The sequence below is a fragment of the Neodiprion fabricii genome, chromosome 5 (genome assembly GCF_021155785.1).
Source record: "Neodiprion fabricii isolate iyNeoFabr1 chromosome 5, iyNeoFabr1.1, whole genome shotgun sequence".
NCBI classification, from domain to species: Eukaryota; Metazoa; Arthropoda; class Insecta; order Hymenoptera; family Diprionidae; genus Neodiprion; species Neodiprion fabricii.
The window spans coordinates 1,720,208-1,746,797 of NC_060243.1; the positions used below are offsets into that span (position 1 = coordinate 1,720,208).

At 46.4% G+C, this 26,590-nt stretch overlaps 1 protein-coding gene and 1 long non-coding RNA gene across 2 annotated transcripts in view; one reads left to right on the top strand and one right to left on the bottom strand.

Moving 5' to 3' along the window:
- Positions 1-26,590, top strand: part of LOC124183082 (AT-rich interactive domain-containing protein 1A-like) — a 268,981-nt gene that overhangs the window by 171,043 nt on the left and 71,348 nt on the right. The gene's annotated exons all lie outside the window — the stretch shown is intronic.
- Positions 1-26,590, bottom strand: part of LOC124183092 — a 118,514-nt gene that overhangs the window by 11,017 nt on the left and 80,907 nt on the right. Inside the window, exons 3-5 of the long non-coding RNA XR_006870923.1 lie at positions 4,893-5,236; positions 4,686-4,788; positions 4,507-4,609 (exon numbers count right to left, since the gene is read on the bottom strand). This is a non-coding gene — a long non-coding RNA (uncharacterized LOC124183092). The remainder of the gene's footprint in view (positions 1-4,506; positions 4,610-4,685; positions 4,789-4,892; positions 5,237-26,590) is intronic.

Sequence of the window (26,590 nt, forward strand, 5' to 3'; positions counted from 1 at the left end):
AGAGCGGGGCGGAAGGCAGAGGACAACGGCATCCCAATCATATTTATGGGTTCGACCGGCTCTTCCCGATTTGCGGGATCGCATTTCGCTTGGCGTGTCTCACGTGAACCGCGGATTACGTGGCCAAATAGAATACTTTACGATACGGACTTTATATAGATAGAACTCGCTCCTCGATCCTCCCGCCCCTTTTCCGATCCACCTATACAGGGTGTCCCCTAAGTTTCGTCGCGATTAGCCAGAGATCCGAAAAACTTAGAATCCCGTTTTATCTCTATACGCGGGACATCGTATCGGCCAATTGACAAACGAGTCCTGAGAAAAGGGACATCTCGTTAAACACGAATCCTGTGACGAGCGATCGCTTTACGGCGTTTCGTCGAGATCGGTTGACGGCAAATTACTCGCCCTGATTCGAAGGATACAGACAAGAGTACGCACGCTCTTTCGACCGTACCAACCATGCGGACATCCTGTATAGCTGCAGGATAGTCGGTAGGACGAAATGAGGAGCCTGGCATAATCTCAGCGCAATCGTCCGTGTAGCAAGGCAGCGGCGCTGTGACTGGATTGACATCGCGATGCTCCGAAGGTATAATAACCATTCGGTTTCATCCAACTCAGCGATTTTCCTTCCTGATGCAATCTAATCGCGTGATGGGGTTGCTAGATTCGAAAAAAAACCACACACACACACACACATATACGCGCATTCTCATTGACGATTCGCGGTTTTATTTGTCAATTCGTGGTTTCCTTCTGGTCCACTTGAAACTAGTTTATCCGTTTGTGAATTCAGTCGAAGGTATAAAACTATACGGTATTTTGTGGGAAACATTTCAATTGAACGAATCAATTTTACTCTCAAATAATAAGACAGTCGATGAATAACTTTTCGTTTCGAATAATTTAACCCTTGATAACACAGATCTGTAATCAAAAAACTGCAAGTTTTTTTTTTTTTTTTCTCACACCGTTTCTTATAGATTTTGATTCACCGAACCTGGAAAAAATAGTCAAAAAATTGGAACACGCATCGCAAAAATAAATGGGTGTGCAGATTACCTCCTGATTCGTTGATTTCTAAACACAACTGATTCACGATCGAGAGGCAAATTGATAGGGGTTAGAAATCAGCCTTCCGTGCATATATTTATGCGTTAATCCAGTCGAACGACGAATGCTTAAGTATATATATACATATATAGGTACGCATCTGCCGAGTCCTCCCGACTCGACTCAACTCGCGGATCCTTTCCTCTCCTCTCTTTCGGTTGACACTTAATTTCCGTTATTCGTACGTAGCGGTGGGTGGTGGCACCCGTTTTATGCCTCCTCTCGACGCACCCTCTCACCATCTCTTAGTTACCCAGCCGCCACTCCGGGTGCCTGGCAATTGCGTCGAGCCTCCACCGGCGGCACGTCCTTAGACGGCAGACAACAAACCGAAACACCCCCTCGGCGAGAGAGTCTCGAAAGGCGAATGAGCGAGTGAACGCCCCGGAATGAAATGATATCAAAAACACGAGTGTAAGCAACGCGCCACGCGCTTCGCCGACGTCGTTGCTCCGATAGGCACCCGCTCTACGTCGACAACGTCAGCGGATGAATTTCCCGATCCGCGTCTCTTTGTCAACCGACTGTACTCCCCATTGTCGCCGAAGCCGAGGAGGACCGGGGCGTTGGTTAACCCGGCTCAATACCAGCGGATTATCATTCGCCCCCGAATCCACCCCGCAAGGGGTGATCTCGAAAAAGCGCAAAGAATTCGAGAAGAAAATTGCGGGAAATCTGTTCACCCTACGAATAATTCGTTCCAGGTTTGGACTCCCAGTGATCTCTGTCCGGCTCGTATTTATAACAACCTTGCTACAGAGATATGTATGTGGAAAGTAAAATCCGCGATTTCGCATAAATCGGCGCCTCGAGGCGATGTCTTGGACCGATCGGATGTGCGCTGAGCCATTGTGTGGAGCTCGCGGAGGTCAGCCAGACGTCTAAGGGAAGGAAAGTCCGGCGTCGAGTCGTCCTAGCGGTCCGGGGGCTTCTCCTCCTGCTTCTTCGCATTCAAATCCCTCGCATCAATATTTTATTGCGAGCACTCCTCATGTAAATTCCTACAGATTTTACGACAATGTAATCCCCGGGACGCCTCGCCAGCTCCGTCTACGTCGCCTCGCCTCTCCGCACCTCCTTATACCACCACCACCACCGCCCCGATATACGTAGGGGGAGATTTTTATCTCCAAGACTCGACGCGACGCGGACCTCAGCCTAGGTCATGCTCCGAGGATCACCGTTCGCGGCTTCGCCCCAACCCTCGACTCCGGATTAACGTCGATTCTATACTTTTTATCGCGCGGAAAATATTCGACGTCGCAGGTGGAGGAACGGCGAGAAACCGGATGACGGTGCTTCTTTTCCGCAACACGATTTGATCAAACCGGAACACTTGTATTCGTTCCTAATTTCTTTGGATCACCATCGCGATACCCCAGTTTTGTCTGATTTACAACGTTGGAGTGAATTCCTAAAGACCGCATGCTTCGTCGTCCTCTTGAATTTAATGCGCAGCTGTTTGCCAGGGCGACCCATGCAGTCCTTAAGAATTCACTCCGTACATCATCTGGCTATAATCCGAGCTGGCAGACCTGTGTCCTGCGGTAAATATTCAACGTCGGTGACACGAGGACTCGAGGAATCAAATGATCGTGTATACCCAATTCCTCACGATCTGAGAAACCGGAAGACTTCTTTTGGTTCGAGATTCTTCGTCTTTGCGGGGTTATCATACCTATTCCGTCACATCCGCAGATTATAGTCCTGCCATTTACACTTCGGGGAATACAGTCGGGCAATATGCATACGGCCATTCCGCGGCGGGCTGTTAAGCAGTTAGCGTTATAGCTGCTGGATGGCCCGGTGCGAAATGTTGGATAGGCGGAGGAGGTACGGTGGTGCAAACTGCATATCGGGCGCTCTCCTCATCGGCGTCTGAATCTCCTGCCAGCTGGCAGGTTGCCGCACCGCACTTTTACCCTCACCGTTGCGTTCGTTGGTTCGTTGGTTGGGTTCGGCGCGATAGCTACCCCTTCGAGGTCCGGAGGCCCGCGAAACCTCTCGCGAAATATTAATTAACGTTATTAACACCCCACCTTCGAACTACGGTAGCGTTCGCCCGCTAGCTCGCTGCTCTCGCGAAGTGAGCGGGTGCCTCTCCAAGGGAAAAAACCCATTATCGTAAATCATCGTTTTCCAATAACGCTGCCAGGCCTCTTTGCCTTCGCCCCGTGCTTCCATCCGTCCTTCCCTCCTTTTTTTTCCATTCCCTTTCTTCCTTTCTTTTCCCTCTCCTCCTCATCCTCCTCCGGGCTCACTGCTGTACTCGTACCTACTAAATATGGGCCAGCATCGGGCCACCGGGTGAGCCGCCGGAGCGCCGGGCTTATGGCAGGCATATTTAATATTTAAAGCTCATCTGTTTTTTACTCGCTTTTTTTTCCTCCTCTTTAACCGACGGTGAAGCAGCCGGTATTTCATTCGTTTGTTCGCCCCCCTTCGCCTCCAGCCCCCATCCACCCCCGACGGCCGATGTACTAGTGCCCGATCTTGCCCCAAACCCCCCAATCCCACCCTCGCCCTGCTGGAGGCAGTCCCTTCGATTTACGAGCTTTACGCGTATACGCTTTACACGCAACTTGGAAAACTTTTCAAAATAATCTCTTCGCGCCACTCTCGCTTGTTTTTAAATCATTTTGAAATTTTCTTTTTTTTTTAGAGGAAACAACTCAGCGTCTAGATCCAGCCGCGATCATTTCATTTAACACAAGTATACTGTGATACGATTTCACGAACGTTACGCATATAAAAAAAAAACCAGCAGACACACGATTTTCAATAACGTAAAATTATTTCATCGCACGTCGACTGGTCAGAAGTCCGAGAAATCAACCAACCAACTTCGTAATTTCTTTTTACTTCCAACAAACCTCAGAGTGTGAACCGATTTCGTGCGGTTTCGCTGATGCATACGGCAGGAGGCAGGAAGAAACTGGAATTACCAAGTTGCTCCCGGGCAACCGTGTCGGCGACCGAGCGAACGAAGAATAAACACAAGCGAAGAAAATCTTATCCAAGAAGTCGGGGGAGTACGGGAGGTTGGTATAAGAACGGTGCCGGCGGTGCTGCCAGAGTCTTTCTCTCGTTCTTGGCGGCTCAGCATCAGCATCAGCAGCAGCAGCAGCAGCAGCAGCAGCAGTAGCACCAGCAGCGGGCGGATTCTCCTCTCCTTCCATAATTTGATTGTTTTAATTAAATTTCGCCGGGGAATCGCTTTACGCTGGGCACACTGCGGCGCCGGGGCCCAGGCACAATGCTAACTATGACGTAGACCGAATGAATTGGGATTGGAATGGCAAATGGGTTGCGAAGGGTGCGGCGACTCTTTCGCTTTAAGTGAAGGAAAAAAATCAAAACCCGGATACTGACGACGAAGGAACTACTCACCGCTTGGTCTACAATCCCAATGATCCACACTTCCTGTCCAAACGGTTCACCGGCTTCTTCGTTTACTTCGTTCTATCGTTGACGCTCTCTGTTTACTCTTCAACTACAATGATGCAAAGGAAAAATTGTCAGACATTTTATCTCAGAGTAAAATTTGGATAGGTATTTGGGCTACTCACCGCTTGGTCTACATTCCCAATGATCCACACTTCCTGTCCAAACGGTTCGCCGGTTTCTTCGTTTACTTCATTCGATCGTTGACGATCTCTGTTGACTCCTCAACTACAATGATGAAAAGGGAAAATTGTCAGTCATTTTTTCTTGGGGTAAAATTTCGAATGTATTCGTTCAGACACCATTCTGCAAACTCTTGTGAAGATACCTACAGTCTTTCATCCAGGTAGCTGAGAATTTCTGTTCTTGGACACCACGGTTAGATTGGCTGGTCCGAGTAGCGAATTAAAAACGCCCGTGGGGTGGAAGACGGTCCTCTTGGTATGCCGAAGACGGACCGTCTAAGGTCCCGGTTAGTTGGTCGGGGCTACTTAGTACTTTATATTTTGTTTGTTCCTGGTGGCATTAGCCCCTGGGGTGATTGCCGGCCGGGGATTCCGGGCGGCCATGATGCTGTTAGCACTCGCCGGCGTGCCTAGAAACCCTGATCATGCACCAGTATAGCTCTAATACGCTTCCGTCTCGCGTTTGCAGTGTACTGCGGTCCCACTGGTTCCTAAAAAAAAAACACAGAAAAAATGTGAATGCGGTTAGATTCGATATTCAATTTCGCGGTAATTTGCAATCACTAATGGGCATACAACGTCGTGAGCGAAAGCTATACGTACAGAAGTGTAGGGGTAGAAACTGGCAATGAAGAGGGGGAGGGAAAGGGAGCCTTTGGCCACGAGGAACGCTGTGGTTGATGGTTGTGACGCGTAGGCAGTACATATTTCCCTAGATATTGGAATTTGTCGCGGTTACTTGGAATTATCTTCCATCGAGAACTATGCCGCTACACCGATCCAGCTCTTCTGAGGATCGTTCGAATTAGCCGTGCCGTTTGCCGAAATCTCGTAGATGGTATCTCCCTTCCCTCTTTTTATTTTTTCATTCGGAAATCGCGCGAATGGAATTTTGTCGTCAAACCCTCTCCACCTCTTCCCACCCCTCCGTTCAGACAAAGAAATCTTAGGCGGAAGAGGTGCTCTCGAGGTAATTATGACCGCGCACACATCTTACAATCATTCCGGGCTGTATACCGAGCTGATAAATCTGATTACACAGCCATTATCGGGCTTTACTTTGTGATTTCAAACAAAAGCTTGAAATGAGGGTTGCGGCTGGCGGTCCTCGTCCTCTCCCGCAGGACGACCCCCCTGTCGGAAGGAAGGAAGGAGGGCGGGAGGGAGGGAGGGAGGCAGGAGTCGGGGAGGCACTTCTTCCGCCTCAGTCACCGCTGAGGGGATGAAAAATTTAGATTGCATTAGTAAAGCACGGAGAGTAAAAAGAGAGAGAGACAGAGAGAGAAGAGAAGAGAAGAGAGTTGCTCGACGGATTCCTTCGCACGTCCGCGCTAAAATTGGGTCACCCGCGGCGATTCGTGTTGCGATTTTCTCCCCGTTATTAAAAATACAAAAAAAAAAACCCCAATCTAGGCAACGCCGGGCCCAACTATCGAAGAGTACAACCTATCGGAATGAATTATTATCCGAGATTCGCGAGCGCGTGGAAGATGAAGAGGGTCGGATGAGCGCGGGGAGAAAAAATAGCTGAGCATTGAGCGCAAACAAGGGTAGCAATTTCGCGGAGGGGGCTCAAGGAGTCGAGAGGCCGACCCTGCTGGAGCGGGTTAAGGGCTGGGAGTAGGCCGGGGGTGGGTGGCGGGATGGAGGTTAAGACCGCTTTAGAGCGGGCACACTCCCCGGCCTGTGGCGCAGTCACACGATACTTTTTAATTTAGTAAAAATGCGCATTCAACCCGCGGAGTGGCTCGCTGAAGGGGGTTGACGGGCTGCTCGACTTCAATGGAGTCACCCTCAGCCGTAACGGGGAAAGAAAATCTCGTCGAATAGGCACTGCGTTATAATATACTGTACCTACCCACGTAGATACGGATACATTTACCAAGTGTAATTGACACAGATTTATAGCTCGGGAAGAAAAAATGACAATAATTTCAAATTAGAAACTGCTTGAAGATTTCTTCTTTTCTTTTTTTCCAGTGAAGTTCTCGTAATCGGAACTCACCTGCCTTGCTATTTATCGTTCGATTTGCGAGGATCACAGTAGGTGAAAACGTATGGAAACATATCAGGGCAAGAGTAGCGGATTGATTGAATAAGATGTAGCGATGAAATTTGAATCGATCAGGAGATCGCTACTGACGAGGAGATAAAAAATAGAAACAATTTTCGCGGTAGCGTTTTCTCACCGCACGGCCTGCAATCGGCGTTGTCTTAGTTCTCGGGTGTTCGAGGATGGAATACGGTGAAAATGGGAGCGAAAGAGAGAGGAATAGTAAGCAGGCAAGAGAGTATTTTCTTCATTTTTATCAGGTTTTCCGAGGGGATGAATATTTAAGGGGAGCGGACTTAATCTGCGCCTGGGGATTCAACAAAGACGAGTATCGCAAAGTAGCCGCCATAGGGGTGGGATGGGGTGTGGATGAGGAGTTTTAAGGCCCGGAGGCAGCGCCGTGTGTTTCCTTAAATATTTTACCCGTGTTATCGTCTATCCACCTCGAACTTTGTCTCATCGGGAAATTTCCGAGCTTGAATCGTTCCTCGTTTTATTTATTTTTATTTATTTCCAAAAAACCATACAATAAACTCCTTCACAGTTTCCTTTGAGCCTCGATTTCGCTTTCCTCCCTCAATCTTCAACTCGCGTTTCACCCCGGATCTTCTCTCCCTCCGACAAAAGAAGCAGACAGTCTTTGTTACCGGATACCCATCGCCTCGTTCGCCCATCCGGTTCTGGCATTATTTTCTTTTTTTTTCTTTTTTTTTTTTTAATCGGGTAAATAAATCGTTTGATTCAATTATCAGCGGGCCGGCGCCCCGGGAGTGCAGGGACGAAGAAAGCTTCTTTTTGCCCTGCTTAAGAGTTTCACAAGTATATATACACACGTATACCTACATATATATATATATATATGTATATAAAAGATAGGGGCATGTAAGAGGCTTAAATCGGGGTTAAACGCCACCCCGGGTCTCCGCGAGTAGTCATCGCGAGCTCTGACGCCCGAACTAATTACGCTAATGGATTTTCTCCTCGGTGCTACTGTTTCGCAAATACAAAAATAATACGGGGTCCCAATTCCCGCGTCAATTTTCGCTCCGCCGATGCTGAACGACGGAATGTAAAAAAAAAAAAGGAGAAAAATAAAGGTAAAAAAAAATTTCAAGCATAAGCAGGTATGAAACCTTACACGAGGGAAAAATCGGGTTTGCAATGGGAGTGGGGGTGGAGGAGGGGGTGAAGGTGACAGGTTTACCGATCTCTTATCGGATAGGAGAAGGGTAGAAGTAGCCAGGGGGTGAAAATATGTAAGGAAAACAGAGGGGGAAAGAAGCCGGTGTCGCACCCCCGCACATCGAATCCGTCAAATTGGTCCCAAACGCGATAAACTCTGTACCATCGGCCCGCAGCTCGCTCAAAAGCCAGCGTCGGGGAATTGAATTTAAATGTGCCACTCTTTCGCCCACCCCATGCATCGAAACCGGTGCCTGAACTCGCCTCACTCAGGCTCGTACCGACAAACAGATGGTAGATTGATTTCACTCTCTCTCTCTCTCTCTCTCTCCATCTCTCTTTCTCTGTCTCTCCTTCGCGGTTCGATCTCATTTTGAGTTATTAATAATATCTCCAGGAGGTTAGCATTTCCGGTGCCGCAAAGCGAGCGTAGGGGCGGGAAGGGTAGGGAAGGGCACGACGAAGCGATCGGTCCGCTTCATTTCTGTATCACTGGATATACGTGAAACCCCCCCCTTTACCCCGCCGATCCGCGGTGGGCCCGAGTTGCACAGATGGAAATACCCTATTTATATGCAAATTCTATATTTGTCGCACAACGAAGCGAAAACGGCGGCACCGTCTTGACGAAAGAAAGATTTGCCCAACCCGCACCCTCCCCTCAACCTCTCTTCCTCCCCCCCCACCATCTACCCGTAACCCTTAAAAAAAAACTTTTCAATATTTTTCAACGCTCGATCTCGCAGGGCGTAGAGAAAGTACATGCGTGAGTGGTTTAATCGAGTTACGGAGTCGAAGGGCCTGAATTTTTGTCCGATCTTGGATACTTGAATGGCTAATTCGCACTTTTGGACCCACGCGAGAGAGGTGGGAAAATTCTTGATCTCTCACGCGGTTTGTTGGTTAATAATCCAGGAGTATGCAGGGGTATTTATTCTGGAGCCCTGGTTCGCTGTTTACATTGCATATCAAATATGCAGGTGTCGCGCAAGGAGGAAGCAAGGAAGGAAGGTACGTCGGGCTCAGGACTTACCGAGGTGCGTCGAAAACGAGGGTGATTAGACGGGTCGGAACGGCACCCGCGAGTCTCATGAGAGAGGAAAGACGCCGCGACGTCTTGGCGTACCTTGGTATAGGCAGTTTGCCGAGCGGCAATATCGCGTTCCCTTAATAAACAGAAGGTGAAAGAAGGAAGGGAGAGAAAAAAAAAAAAAAAAAAAAAAAAAACAGAAACCAAAAATCAACAGCAAACGCCGTATTGCGAGCATACTTTTTTAATTTTAATTCGTACGCCCCGTCCTTGCCTTTTGAAGTCGAAAATATTCTTTACTCTACGAAGAAAAATTAAGAAATTCTTTTCCTACCAAAAATGAAACGGTTCACTCTCCGAGAAAGTATTTTTCTGCGACCGCTAAAGAATTCGTCGAGATAAGAATAAGGCGAGATATTCATGTACATATACTATATATAGGTATATACATATATATATATATATATATATATATATGAATGTATATAACGAAGGGAGAAAAGGGAGGGAAAGAGGCAAAGAAATCCGAGCACAGAACATTCCAGGAAAAATGATTATACAAAGTTTGAAAAACTTTTCTCCGCGCCGAGTACGAGATATTTCTCTACCGTGACGTCACTCCGCACCCCCGCCACCAAAAACACCCGCCACCCCCGGGGAGTGAGCCATTTAGCGTTTGTCCGCGCAGAGCGAGCACAGCTTGCCTACGGTTGAAAATTATTACACACTCAACCTGCGTTATATTATATAGATATACGTACGTATGTACCTGTACGATGTCTAGCACAGCACTGTATGAACATTCAGCTCTATTTTCCTTCTCTCGGTTCTTGATTTAAGGATTTTATATTCAATTTTTAATTCCACCTCGAGACAAACAGAAAGTTAATACTTGGAGTTAATTTTTCGAGAGTTACGAAGGACGATAATATCGAATTTTAAAAAGAAGGGAATATATCTGTTATCTAGCAGAATTTTTTGAATTTCAAAAGTTGACACATAGAAAAAGGAAAATGCAGAAAGGTAAAGTACAAGAAACTAGAATACAGATTCGTCAGAACTTTGCTATATTTCGAATTTCTAAATTTTGAAAATTCTCTACGATAAATTAATGTATTTTTAAAAATTCGACATTGTAACCGTGCTATTTTCTAGTTTCCCGTTCCATTTTTACCCCACGACCCAAAAAATCGCTCGTGAACGGAGGAATTCGGAATGCGGAAGCCGAAGATCGATCTGAGAGTATTTTTCAGGGGGAATTATCACCGTGTACCAACCCCGACTCCCTTATCCGATCACACACATCCGCATGTATTCCCCGGGGATTAGAAGGATCCGTTAAGCCGTGCTGTCGGATTGGGTCCCGTCTTCGGATTCGCGGGCGCGAAAAGAAGTGATTGCCTTATTTATATTTGGCCAAATAACTCGCGTAGCCCGAGTTACGAGCACCGATCGAGAATCTGCAGAGACGAGTAGACGAATGGCTTAATATGATAAATTATGTCGCGTCAAATCCGTAACACGCGTTCATTTGTATGCCGTTAGACATGTCCCTGCCAACATCGCTCATCCCTTATTGCCTCGTTCATCGGTTAAATAAAACCAGCCAACAGCGTCATCGAGGTTCCTCTTTCATTCGTCCGTTTTTGTTTTCTTTTTTTTTTTTTATTTCCCTGCTCTTTGTTTTTGCCTCCATCCCTTTCTCTTTCCGATTTTCTTCAAGGGCTCCGCGGATGAAAGACGGACCATTTCCAAGTTCCCAACTCTTCCTCCCAAGTCTCCAAAGAAGCCGAAGTCTCTCGGGCATTTCGGTGCATTCGTAGGCGCCCTTACGCGTGTGTCGAGGGGGGTTTTTGGGGGGGATGAATACCGAAGATTTGTGGTTTCCTGAGCTTCTCCGCAGATCTCTCTACTAGTTTCCCAATTCCCATTCGAACCCCGCTATCGGGGTGAGTCTAGGCGAGCGCTCTTCTGATATCGCAAACTCGGAGCGCCGCGTCGGTTTCAAGTACGGCTACAACTAGCCGGTTTCTGCAGGTGGAGATTGCCTCCTGACGTTTGATAGATTCATGGTTATTGGAATCGGAGTTGCGCGGCCGCGTCGCGAACAACCGTAAGTTGACTTATCGCCTGGCCTCGCGTGTAAATCAAACCTACGCCCGAAACGCGGAATATACACATTTACAGGGAAAAGAAAGGCGACTCTGAACCCAGAAAACAACGCCATGTCCTTCGGCCGAAGAATTTCCCGCCGAAATTTCACCAAGACAATGATTTTAATGGGAAAATGAAAGTTCAAAGAAAAGAACGGATGCAGCTTTAAGAGGGTTCAACGCGATCCCATTATCTGGGGTGCAAGGAGAACCCGAAGTCCGGAGGATCCGATCGCGGACCACGCTATCTTCCTTTCTCTCTGTTTTCCCCATCCTTCTTTTTCTTCCTCACACCATTTCGACGCGACCCCGGTTCGTGCCACCTGAATTCGAATTCCCAAACCCTAAACTGTTACAGTCTTGGTTGACTTTGTATTCCTTAAAGTGGAAGAAACCCACCTTCGCTACTTTAAACGCATGTCGTCAACAAGTATCGAACTGTGTCGATACAAGAGTTCCTAAAGACTTGCGTCCGGAAAGATCTCGCTGATACTTTTTTGTGGCTTTGAATTCCGTTGCATAGTTCCGACAAGTCATTTCTTCGAACAATGGATTCACAGAGACAAATCCCACCCACCAAAACGGTGGGAAAAAAAGCTCACTCCAAATTTCATCCCGTAGCGGACAAGGATCGAGACCGGAGTTTGGGAACTCGTCTCTAGCGTGTAGAAGCGCATCGTTTGACGTCTCTGTGAAGTCGAGATCCCCGTGGAAGGTTCAGGAAGCGGAGATGGGGTTGGAGGTGGAGGCGGAGAGGCGCACAGAGGCGAGGTTTACTCGGAGGAATGAAACGGGCAACGTCGCCGTGCCTCTCTCGTCGGAAATTACGATAGCCTTGCCGATCCGGGAAGCCGGGAGTCGGGAGTAGTCATTTTTCGTTCCCTTTGCACGCCGGCAAACATCTCACAAAGGTACTCAACTGTATTGAATGTCATCGATTAAGTACAGCCCTCTCCCGCGCCGGGGAGTTCCCGGGGATGATCGGAGCCTTTAGAAATCGGCCTCGTCAATGCGACGAGGATAAAATCTAATTTGCTGAATCTGTGCGCCCGCGACATACGCGATAGCCGGCGACGGAATCTCAACTGCGGCGAATCGAGAATATAATTCACAGAAAATGTTGAAAGTAAGACCGTAACTAACCGTAAGACTTGAAACTTGGAAGTCAACCGCGCATGCCCAAGTTTTATCGGCTGTTCGCGCAGGCTGGCCATCCCGAGTTTCAGCTGTCAAACTGTTTCTGCTAGCGATATGGTTCGTACGAATTTTTGAGGTTAGGATCTCGAATAATCGAGACGGCGACTCGGAAAGGTTTCGGAAGCATTTGTTGCCGGGTCGGCAAGTCGATACTTCGAAGAACGGTCGGAATTTAATGCTTACGCTCTTTGAAAATTCAAACGTAGACATTTTGCGTAGGTTGGCCGGCCTGCGTCGCAGACAAGAATATCGCTGCGGGAATATTCCACCGACCAATGAGATTTAATTATTTGGCGCATGCGCGGTTGATTTTCAAGTTTCAAGAGATTGTCCCGGTGTATTATGTACACATTGCACTCCTTTTATAATTCCGGATGAACGAATTGCAGAGAAATGAGAAAAGGAAAGTGGGAAAGAAAGGGGCTGCCGGTGGGTTCTGCTGGCGCTGAGAAATGACGCTTGAAAAGACAAACGTTTTTCTTTGAAAAACGGTTCCGCGGTTGCCGCAGCAGCAGGAAGAAGCCCTGTACGATACTGTTAAAGTCAGGCTTTTCGTCACTCGTGGCTTTGACATTGACGTAGCTTGGAAGGGTGGCTCGCTAATGTCGTAACCAAGTGTCATCGCCCCCCTCTTCGTCCTCATCCTCCTCCTCCTTCCACACCTTCTGTTCGCCGCCGAAGGAAGAGGAGCCCGCGAAAATCAGACGGGATTTTCGCAAGGATATATATCGAGACGACGCTGCCGCATCGCGTTCCGCATTTTCTCTCTCCCTCTCCGTCTTTCGTCAGGATTGACGACGCGAGCCGTGAATGAGCCGCGACGTGTCCCGGGCTCCTCCGGTACCACGGCACAAAGAGACGAGACGCGGAAGCTGTCTGGGATATCGAAGAGCTTGCTAGATGATCGTCTCTCCTCCAGACTTTGCCGAGGTATTTAACGAGCAGCATCTCCAAGCCCGACCCGACTCAGATTGCAAAATCACTTCGCGACACTGCACATCTCCTTGGGGTTGGATTGTTTTTCTCTCTCGCTCTCTCTCTTTTCTAATCGCGATCAACGATAGGGACATTCATCAATATCTGAGGATGTTTGCCGGAATTGGAATACACCGCGTCCATTGTCACTTTTAAGCGAGGATTATCCATGCATCCTTTTCGCAATGGAATAGTAATTGTTGCGTATATCATACCTACAAGAAGACGATGGAACGAGATATCGGATTAGGTAAGTGGAGATCAGTGAAATAGCAGAGATAATATTTAGCGAGTTGGTTTATAGTAATTTGCAGCAGCAATTTGTCGGCCAATTTAAAACGCCATCTAAATGCATATTTCATCGGACGGTTATGGTATAAGTATATAAAGCGTCGAATTTAGGAAGGCTGGCGGATGCTCGTCCCATTAAGGAAACACATTATTTTTACCCGTAGGGCGGACGCCTTCATGCGACGAAGTTGATTTTCCATTTTTTCCATTTTTTTTTTCATTTTTTTTTTCACCACGTCCTCATCTTTTTTGTTTTCGCGAATTTCTTTTCCGCTTCTTTCACATTTCTATTTCGCACGCTTCGAGATTCGAACGATCTCGTTCGGTCGCCTCGTGTATCCTGCAAGAGAGCTCTACCATCTTTTAGCCACCTCTGCAAGGTGCAGCAGCAGGCGGGCAATTTTATTCTCGTAAATAGGTATCTCTATAAGAAGGGAAGAGAATAAGTAAATTAGGCCGGTCGGGTCGATGCGGCTGATAAGGATCTCCCTCCTCCCCATTCACTTGGTCGTTTTTTATTTCTCTTCTCGTCGTGCTGTATCGTTTTTCTTTTTTTCTTTTTTTTTTATTTTCTCCAAGCTGAGTGAGGGAATTGAGACGTCATCAAGCCGCGCCTCTTGGCTGCTGCCCTCGTCCACCACCCCTAGTTCTCTCCCCCCTTGTGTTTTTTTTTTTTTTTTCTTCTCTTCCTTCTTTCTTTTTCTCACCGTAGCTTCCCATCTCTCCGCACCTCGTCGAGAGTTAACGTTAAACCAACGTACACTCCTTAGAGGTCTTTTAGCAGGGCGATCCACTTCCTTTGTTTCGCTTTCATGAGATTTTTAAGTGAGCCGAGATGAGGTTTAAGCGAGATGCTTGTACAGGGCGCGGTGTGAAGTACAGAGGGACGGGAAAGGGGCGCCAATTATCGTTACCCTCGTTCTTCCCTACCTACCCAACACTACACCGCTTCCCCGAGTTATCAGAGAAGTAAGGATAAAGTAGAATAAAAAGAATTAGATAAAAGATAGAGCGTAACAGATCTTGGTATAAAAATAAAATAGGTGAAATAAATTAACAAAACCCCCAACCGTATATTTTCCGAATCCAGATTGGACAGGATAAAACACATAGCGGTGAAAGAAATCACGCGTTTCGTTCTTATAATCTGGTCGAACGGTCAATAAATACCATAAACGCGAAAGTGACGCCCTGCGTCTACATGTGACGTTATATCCTAGTATATACGTATATATGGTATTGAATCAAAAAGTTTGCCTACAGGATGAGCATTAGGAAAAAATCCACGTCCGTAGTATACGTTTGGGATTCTTCCGAAGGTATTTGTATCGTTTCATCGTTTCTCAGTTCCCCGCATGCAGCGGCACGCGGATCGGATGGCATCATATTATTGGTTTTATGGCCAATAAAGGAATGATGGCCCGGTAACGTGCCCTGCGGTCCCGTGCCTCGAATCCCTTCGCCACTCTCTTCCTCCTCTTCCCTTCCCTGTCCCGCCCACCGTTGTCCAGGGGCCAAAAGCCCCGCCGATATTGGCACGAGCTCGCCGTTCGTTCAGCGACTCTGTCTAGGTGTCGTCCGATTGGTTTTGTGCCCGAGATATAGTCCTGGGAGTCCCCGACGCAGTTAACCGACTGACCGGTGCTGCCCGCCCTTTGGGACCCTTAGACCTTCATTTTACCACGAACCAGCCGAAAAAACAAAGTGGAAACTAAAAGCGGAATACCAGAGGTATAAAGGGCGAGGTGTAAACAAGTTTCGACGCGGAATTCGCGACTTGTGGAAAAGAAAAAAATGGTCTTGATAAAAAATTTCGAAATTCCGTTCCTGTACAACAACGAAATAAATCAATGGGCAGAATTCCCGGTGTCGAAGATCGAAACGAATGAAAGTCAAGATTTGAAGTTTCGACTCTGTGCAGTCAACAGACTTGGTACAAGAATTTAAAATTTATTCAACCGTGGATCGCTTTCGATTATAATGTGAGAGTCGACGATATAACAACCTTTATCATTGTTTAGATGATGACTCGGCTAGTACTCGGATTTATGCATATTTAACGGATATTACCTGTGCTACGGATTTTTAACTTAATTTTCACCGCCGTTGCGACCTTTTATTGATTTTCTTTCACACTGATAGTTTCATCTCTGATATGAGGTTACATATAATTAAATATAAGCGTTACTTTAATATTCTTTGTAAATAAATATCTCGTGCAACTTTAGTCGTGTCCTACCCTATTTAATAATAACAATATTTACAGTTTTCTGAGGAGTGCCAAAACGTCGAATCTTGACTTCCATTCGTTTCGACCTTCGACACCGAGAATTCTCCACACATTACTCGAGATAAGGTCGAGAAACCATTTAACAAAATAACTTCCCGTGGAAGAAACGTTCTCACCCCTTTCCGCTCGTGCAAAAGTGGCATCCTGCACCCCCCGCACTTGTTTCTTTTTCACCGTCTGTGATCCGTCTGAGTGTCCAGCGTTATCTGTTAGGGACAGACGTGTCGTAAGCCGAGATTACAACCAGATTAGGTCCCCACCCCTTCCCCCGGTTTCTCGTTCCTGTAGGACTAACATCTCTCTCTCCGGCATCACCCCTCGGCGTCCCGTTTTCTTCACCCGGAGTAGCTTGCTTTTTGCATGGCGTATCGAGACTATGCGCCGGTATGCGCATATACACGTGTTTCCGCAACCCCGCCTATCGTTCTTACACGTACGTACGTACGTACGTACAACGCCTGGGGATGGAGGGCAGGAGGGTGAAGAGTGAATACATTTAAAACGGGAATACGATTACGTAGCGGAGGAGAAACAGAGGAGCCGGATTTATTGTCGGAAATTCAAACGCTCGCGAGTAATGCTGAGTATTTTATTCTATATGTATATATATTTTTTTTTGTTTTTGTTGCTTTTTTCAACGCCGCGGTGTCATCAGCGGCCGGTTCGACTCCTGATCTCCGCATCAAACTCGCGTCTGCGTCACCGTCTGTATAAATATATTATATGTATGTATTAGGCGGGAATAAATTTTCGGTATATAATAAACCCGTTCGCTGTATGAATAAATGACGTCTGAGATCAGGTGAATGTATAAGCGAGGGAAATGCGGATGGATGCGGCGAAGGATCCTAGAAGTGGATAAAAAGTCGGAAAGCTTCGGTATCTCGACGCCTACGTTCTCCGGAGGCCAACCTCGCCGGAAAGAACCTCTCAAATTTGTTTTCTCTCCTCGTTTATACCATTTAACTTGCAAATACCTCCGTTGGGGCCCGGCGTATCTCTACTTACCGTGCGTGTGTCGCCTCGGAAGAGCTGAACAAAGAGTAAAACCGATACACTCTTCGCTCCGAGGGTCCTTCGACGAAATAAAAAAAACCTCACCCTCCCAGATCACTCGGTAATCGGTTGCGAACTAAGAACGGCCAAAAATAATCGAATTTCGATTATTATTTAAAAAATTAATCGGGTTTAATCGATTACTTTTCCTCACAGTCGGTTTATGTATTTTACTTCCATGAACGACGCAAATACGATATCAATTCATCGGATTCGAATATCAATTATTATTATTTTCTTACTTACTAAGATACCTATTCGTATACCTATGATATGTGAATATTTTTACCTGAAATTGAAAAATATTTTGAATCAAACTGTAAATTATTAAAAAAAAAAACAAAAACTTCTGCTATTAAGACTACATACTGAAATTTATGAAATTTTAGTTCCAGATGCACCGTTTAAAAAAAATACAATATGATCGATCAATCGGTTAATTTTTAACGATTCAATCGAGTCGGGTTCGATTATTTTTTTTTTTTTTGACTCGATTAATCGATGCATCGAATACTTTTATCTTAGTGGAGAACGGCGAACGAACTAAACATTGTTGAGAAAATCACTTATTCATTGTTAGAATCGATTTCACAAGAACAGCCTTCTTCAGCCCCGTGAATATTTTATTATTAATAAACGGTCAATAATTTTGACACCAAATCCGAACAACTTTGTTGATAACCATTAACCGTGAATTCTCGAATCTAATAATTCTAAATAGTTTGATTATCTTCGTCGATAAAAGAAAAATCGTGTAACAAATAAACTAAGAAACAAAACGCCAACGTAACACGTGTTCTTTATTTTTTCAAAAAATAGCGAACGATTTCTTACACTCGAAGAAGAAAAACCCACCCATTTTCCTTACCCTCGTAACCCTTAGGGCGAACGTCGCGATGATGCTGGAAGTGGTTGCGATCAGTTCATGGGTTGGTATTTTCGACTCGAGTCTAGTAAAGGCGCAGGGAATAGATGCAGCTTTACGACGATACCCGCAATTCTATTTTCCCGTCTTTACCGCAAAATCTCAGCTAGTTTGCCGAGGCTGCGGATCCAGCGTGTCTTTTACTGCCGACAGTCGCTAGTCGGGCGGTCACCGAGGCCTCCGACGTCGGTACTAAATGCACCCTAATCCATTCTCCTTTCACCCCGGAAGACAGGCACCCTTTCCTTAGACGACCAGGCTCCGTTGTCTTTCCAACATCCTCGGTAACCCGCACCGGGCGTCGCATGACCGGGACATTAAGACATTGTTCGCATGATTTACAGCCGAATTATATTCACGTGCGGACCGTATATTAAACATACATTGTTAGTTAACCCTTACCGCGCCTCGCCTCGCCTCACCCTGACACCAGTCCTGAACTAAGGGAAAACACAGCGGCTTCGAAACTCCCTCGACTATTCCACCCCGTCCTATCCTATCCTATCCTCTCCTATCCTATCTTAACCTATCCTATCCTAGCCTCTCTTCGTTTCTCTTCGCCTCTCTTCTTTCGGCCGTAGCCCCAGGCGCTCTACTCACGGAATAATGCATGCAAGAGGGCGCAATTATATTCTCCTCGACCGAACACCCTTTTCCACAACGATCGACCGCATTTACGAGACGTTCGTACTGTTGACTAACAACACGGGTCTGCAAAAAATTTATACTTCTTTTTCCAACTGCATGGGATGTTTTTTGGTAAATATTATGGTCTCGATTGTGCTCACCCCAAAAATGAATTCCATTTTCCTCCGTCGCGTACGGCATTCTTGCAAAATACAAAGTGTTTGCGTAAAAAAAAAAGCATAACAATAATGAACTAAACAAGATTTTTTATAAAATTAGGCAAACAATTTCTTTAGGAAATGAATACGACATTCCGTGATCATTCTTTTCAAAAAAAACCTTTGCAGTTTTTTCGTTGCATACCTGCAGTGCAATCAGTCTCGAAAAACTTGATTTCACGTCTTCCACATCGCGTCTGGATAAAATGATCCAGCAAACTTTCCAACCCACTCCTAGCAGTAACAGCCTTTGCGCGCGAACGAAAGTCGAAACGATTTTAAAGATGCCGTTTTAGCGTTCAGCGGATAATCGCGTGAAAAACTTGTTCGAGTCATGAAGGTCGTATCAAATAGAGAGACGTACAATAATGAGAATGAGAGGGTGGTCAGGGGATGAAGTCAGGGTCTCGTTGAGTAAGAAGCGAATCCCCTGACGTAGGTAAAACTGTTATATGTATAGAGGGTGAAAAGGGTTGACTCGGGGTTCTGGGGATCGGGGTTCATCTAGCGTCGGAGTTCGACGCCGGACGTCGGTTGGCATTGCCGGCGGGTTCCTAGCCACCGACTGGATGCGGCATGGCGTCGACATTACGCGTTCGTTCGTTCGTTCGTTCGGTCGTTCGTTCGTTCGGTTCTGTTCGGGGCAAATGGCAGCGGATGATTGATCGCTTGGCTAATTGGATGATCGATGGCGCGAGTTCATCAGCGGTGTTGCAAGGCTACACTCGTTTTGCGGGGGATGGGGGGGGGAGGTGAAAGCGATCCTGGGCCTTCGCCTCACCGCGAGGGCTGCCCAGGGTCGCCTACCGCCTCCCGGGAACGACCTCATGCTAATATTCTCCTCCTGCGGTATCTCTCATTAGTTATCCCTCGCGATTAGACTCGACGAGTATCACCCGACACCGCTGGCTGACTGACTGCCCACCTACGCCACCTTTCCGTGTCTTGACCCTCGCCAAAACTATCCCCATTTACCGTCACGGGGCGGGGGGCGTTTTAATCTCCTGCCTTCAAAGATTGCAATCCTCAAACATCGTGTGTTTCAGCAAAACTATTCGATCCCGTTTCAATCGATGTATCATATTGTATTAAACTGAATTTGGAATTATAATAGGACCATGATGTGCGACGACTATCGAGTAGTTTTCCGCAAAAGACGCCAATGCTACCAAATCCGTTTGTCGAACTTGTTGCGCGTGGTTTGTGCTAGTGTAAACTGATCGTTCAAATATTTTTATCTAACCTGTATGAATTTTTGATATACATACATATATGTATATTAAAGAAGTGAACCGAAGAGATAGTTATGGTCAAAGTGAAGATTGACTCGGTTTAAGTAAACGGCTGTGCTTGTGTATGAAATTACAAAGTGAAAAAACACAACACCGGTCAACACAAATTTTGTGTCTGGGTTCTAGATGTCAAATTTTTATTATTTTTCGTTATTATTCGATGTATATGGAATCGAACTTTATTCATCTCAATAGAAACTAAAAACAACAAAAATTCCGTCTTGTTGACCTGTGCAATCTATGAGTTGTACGTGAGTCAAAAGCAAGCGACTAACGTCGAGTGATGCCGGGTTCAAATTCATCCACCTCGGTATAAGTATACGTACGTACGCGGAGGGATGATGAATTTGAGGAAATCTCGACTACCATCAGCACGGTTTGGAGTTTTGGATGAATTTGAACGGTTCAAGTTTTCTCCCGTTTATACACGGGAAAAGTTAATTTACTGCACGTCCTTCCACATTTTGACTGACACATCCGACGCTCCGTTTCACGAGTGCCTCCTCCTACCTTTCTACCTCCTCCACATGCCGACCTCGGCATCGCGCCCACTCTGAAGTACCACCGCTTTCGAGAGCCTGACTCTGACGCGTCTCAATGAACTCGTGACGTGATATAAACTCGGGCTAGACGGTTCCAAAACTGCAATCCCTGCTTCCGATCCATCCCCTGCACATCTTTCGCCAATAAATGCAGGTGTTGAGTTTCAGTTTCGACTCATCGTCGGCTGGAGGCTCGCCTAATTTTACGTCCAGGGTTTAGAATCAAGCCGAACAAACTTTTTGCGTGAGAACAGAGACGTTGAAAAGTTGGTTATTTCTTCAAATTTTCTTTCCCCCTTCTGTGCTTTTTTAACCTCTGCTCTCCGCCGCAAAAAAAACAACAACAAGAAAACAAAAAAAGAATCAAAAAAAAAAATCAAATCTCTTGTTAATATTGTCTTTTTCTTTTCCTCCTTCCTCCTGTTCGTTCATTTCATTCTTTCATCATCCTCCTCCTTTCCTCCTCTTTAACACATTCGTACGCCTACCCCTCGACGACTGCTCCTTGTCCAAAACCAAGCAGGGGGTGAATTGTCTTACCGAAAATGACGAAAAGAAACAACTTGTCCTGAAAGAAATACCAGCAGCGTTAAGGTTTTCAAATTTTCCATCAGCACGGTATCCGAAGTAAATTCTTCGTTCCGTCAAATTTTCGAGTTTTCCCACGTCTTTTTTCCTTGCACTAATTTTTTCATTTCTTCTTCTGTATTTTTTCTTTTTTTCTCTTTTTTTTTTCTCCGTTCTTCTCGCGGCACTCGCGAAGTATCTCCGAGACTCCACACGATCGTCTAGCTCGCTCGGCATTCGCGATCACTCGGGTGGAAGACAGTCGATCCGGGAACGTCACGTGCAGCGGACGCTCCGAGCGAATTAACAACTCACGCGTCATATCTCGCATTATTATCCGATATCGAGTTATATATCAAACACCTTCCACCCCCACCCCCACCCCCACCCCTCGACACTGCTAACGAGCAAGGCTATATCAATTTCTACGTCGCCATACTCTCGCTGGTCTCTGCAGCGCCTCGCGTAGCTCTTTTGACGCTTCGCTGACTTCTCCCACGTCACATATCACACGCGCACACGCACACATTCTCTCCATCGCTCTCTCACTCTCTCCGTTATACGAGTAAATCCGAGTCGTGCACCTCGATCAACACGCTCGTCATGTAATCGTTCCCGCGGTGAGAAACGAGACTATCCGCAGTTGAAGATTTTCTAATTTATCGTCAAACTTTTTCTTTTTCCTTTCTCTCGCTTTTCTTCTTCATCTTCTTCTTCTTCTTCGAATATTTAGAATTCGGATTTCTCGATGCTTTACGATATCACCCCGTCAGCCCCTCCTCCCCCGCACCCTGCGCCCTCATCGACGGAAACTTCACCACTACCGCGATCTGTATTTCCCGAGAGCAAAGGCTCTGCCTGCCTGCACCGCTGCGAATGAATTTCTTTGATTTATATCTATTTCCATAATTTCCTCTTAGCTGATAATTTGCCACCCGAAGCACCCCGCCCACTTTCCACCATGACTACACACCCCAAGGCGCTGTTGCGGGAAGAGAGAAAGAGGAATAAGTTAGAGAGAGAGAGAGAGAAGAGAACCGTTTCTCCCCTTCGTCTCCACCTTCTCTTCGCTTGGTATCTACTCCCATCCCGCTTTTCCCCTTTCCTCATTATTACACGTGCAATACGTGATACGAAGAAACTGAATTTCAAAACATTTCGAGTTGAGGTACATATCACGAACGAAAAATTGCATTCCTACGCCCTCAATGGGTAAAAAATAATAGAACCACCATGATAGTTCAACTGTCGCGATAAAAATTCATGTTTAGAAATTTCACCAAGAGGAGCAGAGCTCGTAGTTGTACCTATTAATCGTTTATGCGGCAATATTTTTTCAACCCTCAGGTTTGAATAGGTACACACACCGCCATCCTAGCTGTACCATAGTCTCCACCTCTTGTCGTCAGTCTCGCATCTCCCACAGCGGTGTCCCCTCGCTATCTGCGGGCGCTGGAAATATTCAAATGAATTTCTAATCTGAGGCAGCTCAGACAGTGGAGCGAGGGTGTGCAGGCCAAAGAGAGAGACGGAGAGCGGGAGAACGGCGACGAGAGAGATGGAAGAGGCAGAAATTGCGGCTGCAGCCGGGCGAGGACTTCGCGTTATAGGGAAAATTTGTCGTACATTTACCCTTAAAGGATATATGTCTGTATAATATGTGTATTTACATACCTAATGCAATATTCACAAGGTAAATCGGAAGCTCGATCACCTTCTGCAGATTTTGCAATATCGAAAAATAAACCAGCGTTTGCCCTGAGAATAAACACTTGTACGAAGCTTGTGAGAGAATCGTTTTATTTAAAACAAAAAAAAAAAACCTGCCGAACAATTAAATTTACGCTTCTACATAATTTTGTTCGTAAGCGAGAGCGAGGAGCTGAGCTCGAAATTTAGCGGTAGACAAAATCTACTCATTCACCGTTGTAAACAGGGGTGTTCGTTGTAGTTTCCGAGAGGGATAACGGAGAGAAGAAGCGGAATAAGAAGCCGAGGAAGAAGAAGGCGCGAAGGAACGGTGAGAGAATACCGAGAGAGGCGACCACCCGCGAAGTGCTAAGCTGATAGGCCGTGAATCTACGAAGAGTAAGTTGCAGTAAGGGGTCCATGGACGGAGCGAGAAAGAGAGAGAGAGATAGTGAGGGAGAGTAAAACGTCCCTTTAATGCTCTTACCATTCCACCCTGGGCGCGGTGCTCGCCTCAACGGGATCCCAACGAACCCATAAATAAGAAAAAGATCAAAGTAATAAAGTCCCAACTTTGGCTGCGATGCAACCAAACTCTCTAACGAGAATTATGCACCTCGTACTTTAAATAACTCATGTAATAGGTAATTCTAAAAATTGTGAACGCTTTTCAAATCAGCGTTAATAAAATGGGGCAACGATGTCTTCAACTCTTTTCTTGACCATGCGTTCAATTCCAGGCTGTGAAAGGTGTGACCAAAAGTTGTCATTTTCCTCGTCAATATCTTGATAGGAAGATTCTTAATAGTTGAAAGAATGACGATTAAGAAGACGGAAGTACAGCATGTAAAGGACCCCGCAGAATCTTCATGGAAATTGGCTTCCGGTCGAATTGGTTGGATTTTCAGTATGTTATAGTACAGTGCTTTCCGAGATACATGGCTTCGGAAGGGGGGTGGATGGATTTTTTTATAACCATGGATTGCGCGATTTTTACGAATTACAAAGCTTCAAGGGGGACTTGAAATCAAATGTATCATTCAAAAACTGCACAGCCCATTCGCAGAGACTTCGCACAGGCGTGAAAAACAGGACAAGTCGATTATTGCAAGAGTCGGAGGGTCTCGTTCTTCGCGCGAAATCCGACGTTGCATCTTCTTCCGGTAAACCAGCGAGTTCGTGGATGAAATCGATGCATCGATGGAATCAATCGCAGCCTTCTGCCTATCTTTGTGAATCGAACCTGCAGTTTTTGAGTGATTCGGTTGTTTTCAAGTTCCCTTCAAGCTGTATAATCCATGAAAATCACGAAATTGATAGATATCAAAAAACCTGTTCACCTTTCCTCCGAAGCCAGTATCTCGGAAACTACTGATCATTGGAACTTGTGTCCATGAAAACTTTTTATCGGGAGGATGTGTACCATTACATACTGAAAATCCAGCCAGTTCAACCTGGAGTCAATTTCCATGAGGATATTTCGGAGTGCTTTTATCATTCCAGAGGCAACTCGAGATGGAAATGAAGGGGGGCATTTTTCTCTTTAAAAAAAAATCATCTACTGTATGTCGGAAATTATAATTTGTCAAAACGTGGTTTGGAACTATCCACGCGCAGGGCAATGATAGCAACATTTCACTCTCCGCACTCGCGTACATGCACATGTACACCGGATAATTAATTATTCATAATTACACGGCAATAACAACTGTCATTCCGGTTGGGGGTTGTAGCAGCTACCGCGTAGATTGAATACACAGTCCGACTTCCACGCAATTCTGATTGTTTCTCAGCGAGAAGGTTCAGGGGGTAGCGTGCGTTCTCGTCGCGGTGCGTGGCTCCGGTGTAGTAACGCTGCTGCTGTTGGTGGGTACCTAATCCCTGGACACGCGGCGTGCCCGTGACAGCCGGCAATTAACAGAGCGGATTCTCGCCTCCGAATACGAGCTCGTTTCAGCCTCGCTAAATATTGTCCTCAACCGGCAAAGAGAGCTCCGCAACCTCGCGCTCCGATTCATTCGTCCGTGCGCACATTTTTCCACCCTTCTTTTTCACTCTCTGGTCAATATAACAGTTTTTGTCGCAACAAAAAAATCTTTTTCAAGGTCATTAAAAACCTACGACCTTGAAGAGCATCGGAAATCAAGGATTTGCATCACCCTGTGACTAGATTGGAGAATTTCGATCCCTCGCCTCGTTCCTGCACGGCACGGTTTAGCCCATTTTTCCCCGTCTCTTTCCGTCTCTATTACCCGTCGTTCTTTCTCTTCGGGTTGGGCTACGTGCGACACGCGATAGGACGTTTAATGCCCACGGATCGTAGGCATATGTACGCCGGTGTTCATGTACGCGCCATTTGCCTCTAAAGGTTTGGAGAGTCTCGTGTCTGGATGAACGTGGAAGCGACCACTTTTCGGGCAATAAAAGCCCGCGCCGCGTATCCTCGAAGGTGGTCTACACGTATACCCCATACCTCCGTTACGGTGTGCAGGAGGCATTATAGACATTACCGAAATACAAGCCCCAGTCTCACCACCTTCGAGCCTGTTATTATACCGCGTATATCATTTTCCCCTTTCTTTCTTCACCGGGTACCCACCCCCGGTGTAGATAGTCGAATCAAGTCGACTCACCGCTGCCGCGAACCATCGTGTTACGGTTCCCCAGACCCCGCTGCACCTTCACCTCACCCTTTTTATAATTTTAAACCTCCCTCGAAAACGTGAGACGAATTTTCTTTCATTCAATGGGTTGATTCTCTGATCCTCCGCGTCATGTGAAATCGCTAATCGAGATCTCTCGAGTTCCTCGCAATTCGTGCACTCGCTCGAGCGAGCTCGCATTCTATAAACGGAACCTGAATTCCGTTCAACGTCAATCCGTCTCAATTAGGGGTAAAAAAATCATACCGCGCAGCAATAGAAGATAAGAGGGAAGATTGGTGCGCTGAGGTATTCGATGTCGCAGCACGAGAACGTTTAAGATGATTACCCAAGACGATCCGCGGGGGTGTACCTCGGGGTTACACCGTCTACCTTACCCTCTGGCAGATGTGCCCTTGGTGGAAAAATCGTCGTTAGACAAATGGGATGTTTTATCTGGTATTACGTCTTTTTATTTGAGCTCCGATTACAAAGGGCGACACCGAGGCCGATGCTTGCCGAGCGGTAAGCCCCGGAGCCCAAGGAGCAGCCGCCGGAATGGTGGATGGCGGAGGGGGGCGGGGGTGGCAGTAAGATTGAAGTAAAGCGATTTGCTGCGACGCGACGCACTTCGGGGAGCTCTCCTGGGTAAACGGAGTCACGGAGTACTTATCACCGGCGCTTCAACCATTTTATTGCTCCCTGATAGCTTGTAAAGGGTTGCCAACCCTGCTACCCCCACCGACACCCCAGTTTCGCCGAATGCGTGCCTCTCCGGTCCAACGGTAGAAAATAAGTTTTACAAATCGTTGATCATCCCCACCCTGCCTTTTGAACAGCTCGAAATCGAGAACGAAAATTGGAGAGAATCAAAGGAACATATTTTTTTTTAACTTCTCTCTAATTAGCAATTTTTTTTTTTTTTTTTTTCTTCTTTCTGTCTTTTGTTTTTTGTTTTGCCCGCAAAATAATGCACAGAGTAGGTCGGTCTGTAATGAAATGTTGTTTTTCCGGGACGTTACAGGGATTCGCCCTTTGAACGAGGAGAACAACACTGGGTTGTGTATCGAGTTGTGGTAAACAGGACCTCGCGTAGGGCGCGTAGGGCTGATGAAA